Source organism: Cinclus cinclus, chromosome 1 (assembly GCF_963662255.1).
Source record: "Cinclus cinclus chromosome 1, bCinCin1.1, whole genome shotgun sequence".
NCBI classification, from domain to species: Eukaryota; Metazoa; Chordata; class Aves; order Passeriformes; family Cinclidae; genus Cinclus; species Cinclus cinclus.
The window spans coordinates 117,476,460-117,482,459 of record NC_085046.1 but is presented as its reverse complement, the minus strand read 5'-3'; the positions used below and the strand labels follow the sequence as shown (position 1 = coordinate 117,482,459).

At 45.5% G+C, this 6,000-nt stretch overlaps 1 non-coding gene across 1 annotated transcript; it reads left to right on the top strand.

Moving 5' to 3' along the window:
* Window positions 1–4,372: 4,372 nt before the first annotated feature.
* TRNAR-ACG (transfer RNA arginine (anticodon ACG)) lies at window positions 4,373–4,445 on the top strand. Its single transcript has one exon. It is a non-coding gene; the product is annotated as a tRNA-Arg (tRNA).
* The last annotated feature ends 1,555 nt before the right edge of the window (window positions 4,446–6,000 follow it).

The following is a 6,000-nucleotide window of genomic DNA, read 5'->3' as shown; positions in this document are numbered from 1 at the left end:
AAACTCCACCTTTCTTCATCTTGATGTTCTCATGTTCAGCCTTTCCTTGAGTTTACATCTTTCTTAGGGAAGCATGTCAAGCATGTAGGAGGCAGGAGAGCCTCTTGTCTCTGACCCAAGTCTGGTGTTGTCCCCCACTCCTCCCTCCACCCCAAATGCTGTAGGAGCCATGCAGGAGGGCAAAAAGGTGCTGAACCATTTCCTTCCAGTTTAGGGAGGAAACTATGCTGCCAGCTGGCTAATGGATATCATCTCTGTGAGGCTACTTTGTAAAGCTGGCAGGAGAATGTTTGATGAGGGAAGTGGAAGATGCAAAGGGGAAAAAGACACAAGAGGATAAGGAAGAAGACTGTGTGCATGTGCAGCAGTAAGTCCTGGGATGTTGTCTGTACTGAACAAGTCCTTTAAAAGTGATTTCCCAAGCCCAGCATAATGCCTCCACCTCCTCACAGCACCACAGCAACCTGCTTCTCCTTCTTCTCACATCACCCTTCATCTCCTTTGTCCCCTTCCATGAAGGGATGAGCTGTCTGGCCCTGACCCTGAAAAGACAAGTCTCATCAACCAGGGAGCAGCCTCTGCTTGAGCAGGCAGGGACTGCTCCCCTTGCTTCTATTCCCAGCACTAGCTTGAAGCAAGACATTCTCTCCAAACCAAGGCTGACTAAGCTCACACACTTTGCTGTATGCCCACCACAATAATGATAGCAGGCAGGGCAAAGAAGAGATGTTTACATTATTACAGAAGATAAAAAAAAAGAAAGAGAGAAAAAGAAAATGGTGGTATTAAGACATCAAGCCAGTGCCTTTCCCATAACAGCACTCAGGCTTAGCACTGGAGCCAAGGTATTGTTAGCTGGCCAGGTAATGCTAAAGGAATGAAATCACTCTTATTTTTGCCAAGAAGAAGGGCCATCCTGTCTCTTGAATAGGGAAGAAATAGGAAGAGCTCTCTACCAAATCAGTGAAATTTGCAGGATTGGAAAAATTTGTTTTAGCAGAAAATTTTTTAGAACATGAGAAGTGCTTTGATTCCCCACAAGGAAAAGCTTCTTGGTCAACACAGCTTGAGGCATAAGGTGTGGAGGAAGGTAGGTTGTCTACTCCTTACTGTATCAGGAGGCCCTGCAGCAAAATGCCTGGATATGAGGGAATAGCCGTGCTGATTTAATCTTCAAAGCCAGTAACTGAAGCCTGGTTTTCTCTCATTTCCCCACCTACCTCTTTTATAAGTTTATCTGTCTTGGCAACTGTGAGTATATGTTTTTATTTTCTTTTTGTCTTAACCTGTCTTGCATTAAGTATGATTTCAGTGTAATTGGATACTAATGACTTGTTCCTTGCCAAAGGATGTGGTAAATCTCCACGTAGAGCTTGGGGCACCTTACCAGCACTCTGGGTTGCCAACTTGCTCTCCATGATATCCACAGCATTGTGTGCACATATCCAAAGCAATGTCCCTTCCTTCAGCTGCAGCCCCCATGCTCTCCCTCAGACAATAGTCAGGCAAGGAGAAGTGTTTTCTAGAGATGTATTATCCCTTCTCATTTCTAACTCTAACATGTATTCACTCCCTTATTGGTCCACCAGCTGACTTCCCAGCTCTGGCTCCAGCTTTCTCCAGGCATTTGGATCATTTTCTCCTTGACCAAGGCTTTGTCTCAAACCATTAGTCTTGGTTGCAGCTCTCTCTATGGTTCATGCAGGGCCCATCGCACTGGGTCCTGCTTTCTGAATTGCCAGACACCATGACACAGCTATTTTGGAATGCAGTACATGCTGTATTTAGGCAAAACGGAGAAGCCTTGTTTGTTCACAGAAATTCTGTTGGAACTACATGGAAATCTGAGAGGGTGTCCTTCTCTAACATTACTCTTCATCCCACCACTGCAGGAGGGGCAGCATCCCCAGGATCTCTGAGCTCACATATGGAAACCCTCTATCCTGCCTGGCCTGGGCATTCAGTGGATCATCTCACTGGCGAACTGGAGGAATAGGTGCGAGTCCAAGATGCCCAAGTAGAAAAAGGCACCACCTCCACCCCCTGCAAGCTCTTGTTTGCAATTACACCCTTCCTATACACCCACCACCCATTTGGACATGCACACCCCTTTCATTCACTTTGTGGTTTTTCTGGTTAATTCAGGGGGAAAAAAAAAGAAAAAAGAACATTTGTAAGAGAGAAGTTATTAGCAAGTCTTTGCTTATGAAGGATTTGCTCCTCCCAGTTTATCTCCCTGCACCAGCCTGAAGCAGTCAGGAAGAATTTGGCCTCATCTTCACTACCCACCTTATTTTCCCCTGCACAAAGTAAAGTGAGCAAGGATGAAAACGAAGAGAGATTGGAAATAACAGGTCTAAAGTGAGCTGTCTGTGGACACAGACAATGGTTCTACCTCTCACCTACTGAACACATTCCCTACTTCTCACTCCTTGCTCCCACTTCATGCCTTTTTTCTTCATTACCTCAGCACAACACTCCTCCTGCAGGCTTCAGTTTGGCAAGCACCTGCAAGAGGCTGAGCTGCCCTGGACAGCAGGATAGGGCAACCTGGACCCCTCATCTACCTACCTTGTGCTGGCCCTGACTGCAAGGTCTGGTCCCCTCATTAGCACCATCTGAGCTGATTCACTTCACTGACCATTGGAAATTTACCCACCCTGCTGGATTATCAAGCTGACTCAGGTGTCTGGAGTACCTACAGACAACTATAGCTAGAACAAGGCAAGCTTGAGAGAACTGGAGAAGAGGGGAGGAGAAGTGGGACCTCTTTACTATGGACTAAAGAGCTGCCAAACTGGCTCATTCTCCTTTCAAACTTCATCTTCAATTTCCATATTATTATCATTCGGAACATAATACCTTCAGTACCTCACAAGGTAGTCCATGACTTGAAGGAGCATTCAAGCAAGTCAAGCCAAAAGCCATCCCTTATCACAGTAGTCAGGCAAAATCACTACTTCCAGGAAGGTAGAGTAGCAATGCATGTTTGAATAGGGTTGTGGTAATGACTGTCTGACTCCAACAGCTCCCAGCATTTCCCATGGCAGCAGATTGCATGAATCCCATCCTGCTACTAAGGAATGGAAAAAAGCACCACTCATGTTCTTTCCCAAGCTGGTTAACTGTTTTGGTTTGGTTTTCATTTGCCTAATGAAACTAGGGCTGAATATGCAGAGTTTCATTTTTGTTTTTTTCTAGTATCCTGGCTCTCTCTGGTACAGACCTGTTTATAGAAGCCTGAATGGATAACTGTCATGCCAGAACTCAAACATCAAACAAGGGCTACCATGGGAAAGGAGCTTGCAGCTCACTGACATCAAGTTATTATCAGTGATGGATCAACAGATTTGACTGCCACAAGGTAAGTAAAGGGCTCAGAAAAGCAGGCAGCTAGAGGTCTTGAAGCTGAATCCAAAATGTCATAAATCCCTGTCTCTTCTTGGAAAAGCAAAATCTATTTTGTATGTGATTGATGAGTAAAAACTGGAAAACAAGTTCTGTGACCTCATGGCCTTTGTGGAGCATATCAAGTGACCAAGACCACAGTTGCTGAGACACAGTCGCCTTCGTGAAGCACCAATGTGATGCACTGTACGAATTCAGAGGCAAAGCCTGTTTGGACAATTCAAAGAGCATCGTCTCTGGCAGCTGAGCTGCAGGAAAATATTATGGGGTAGAGACCAAGAGTAATTCAGAGGTCGGGGCAGGAACCAACACGCCGACGTGAGTCAGGCGTGTTGTAACGGGAGAGGTATGGGTGTGACAGTGACGTGTGGGCTGCCTGGAAGATGAGGTGCTGATGCTGCCTGACTGCCTTCAGAGATGCCCTTACCCCTCGCAGCAGACCAGCTCTGGCTCAGTTCCAGTCCCGCAAGCCCTGTCTGTCTGATCTGGGGTCCTTCCCGGAGTCAGGACCGAGCCTGGAGTGAAGGCTGCAAGGCTTGTCCGCTACAGAACCATGGAAGCAGCAGATCCTGCCTCCTCCTCCCACCAGCTGGGATTCCTCCTTCAGACAGCAGGGGAACAGGCAGGCTCTGCTAGCCCAAATGGCTGCTAGGGGCAGGGAGACAACAGGGTTTATGAGTGAAGGGGCATGACACATCTGCCAGAATCTGGGAACTGGATGATACAATGATGTTTCTCCTGTTTTCCTTTCAGCACAGATATTGCAGCAGGGGATACAATGGGACTTATTCTCAGCTTGCACTTGCAAAGCTCTTCAGCACAGTGAAGCAATAGCAGATATGGAGCTTGGACACAGATATTATGCAAACTCTGCGTTTTAGTGCTGCTGGACATCAGAAAAGGTGTCCCAGAGTCCCTAGGAGAGGATACAGCATCACCTCGTGAAGTCAGCCTCTATATCTGCGGGCCAGTGGCGCAATGGATAACGCGTCTGACTACGGATCAGAAGATTGTAGGTTCGACTCCTACCTGGCTCGGCCCTTTGAACTTTTGTATTCCTTCTCGCCTTACTAACCCAAGTTTTCCCCGAGGTTCCCACCCACCCCTACTGCGCGTGGGTGGAGAGAAAACTGGGAAGCTTGGGTAATTAAAAAAAAAAAATAAAACAAACAAAACAAACCAAAAGACAACGAAGCAGTTCATAAAGCTGGAGATGTAAATTTGTGTTCCATTATGTTGATGCTCACGCATGCTACTTAGCATCCTTGGGAATTTTCAACTGGGTCAACTCCTTCCTATATAAACATTAAGCAAGCACTGAATAGCTTGCTACTGTAGTGAAAAACATTTAGTACTTTTAGATACATGAGCATGTCCTAGAAGAATGGGAAGCTGAGCCAAACAGTCACATGAATGTAGCAGGCTGTAGCTCAAGAGGTAGAATAGTTGCTTAGCCCTGATACCAGGACATTTTGTTTTGGGTTTGGTTTTGGCTTTTTGTTCGCTTGTTTTGGTTGTTTGGTTGTTTTTTGATTTTTTTCCTGGCTTTCATTCTCCCTCAGGTGTATCACACAGAAATGCATGCATGTCAATTCTTTCTGAGTGGGTGGGAGAAAAAAAATATCTTAGAGATGGAGACAGAGGAAAAAAGGAGATGATCCCTTCTCTTGAAATAAGTCTGTGTGTGCTTTTATTTTGTGAGTCATCCTTTAGGAGAAGTGAAATTAATTCACTTAATCAGTGAAAAGGAACAAAGGAGTTTAGAGATGTTTATATAGGAAGGAGTGACTCTTGGGAATAAAATAAATCTTTGGGCCTAGATATAGTCTGTGCCCTGTCCCACACCAGGGAATAGCACAGAGATGTACTTTTGGACTGTGGATTCAGATTTGACTGTTAGTGAGTACCATGCTGTGTGGATAACAGACAGCTAAGGAAATGGATATCTTTCCTCAATTTGTGCTCACTGAGATGCCTCTGTTCCCTAAAAGGCAGGTTTTCATGCCTGGGTTCCTCATGGGACAGTTCCTGAGAAGAATACACTGCACCATGCTGGAAGAGAAGGAAGAAAAGGGTGTTGTTGGTGTCTCTGTGTGTGTCCATACACATGCACAAATACATACTGATTAATAAAGAGGTATTTGGGGCCAGGGACAAAATGCACAAAGAGAAGCAGTGTGCAGGTCTGACTCCTGTTGAGCTTCATAAGTCTGTTTCCCTGCTGATAACCTTGCTTGTATAATATTCCCACAGAGAGTGGGTCTTCCTTGCTCTCATATCTGAAATCTACCCCAGAGAAACACTCCCACACAGACAGAAGACTCACTAGGGGTTCTGTTGAAGGACAAAACTTCACTTCCATTCTCCCCCTGCTATGCAGACAGATTTGGACACTTTCAGACACGTTTACTCTCTCCAAGCCAGGAGCTGTTGCCAAGCATGTTTTTCTGCACCCCACGTAGCACCTGTAATGGAAAAGAAGACTTGAAGGAAAAAGGAAACAATAGAACACAGGAGAGAAAAAAGTAGAGTTCTCTTATTAACTATGTCCTAAGCAAGCCCACATCTGTCTGCATTAAACCCCTTCTGTGA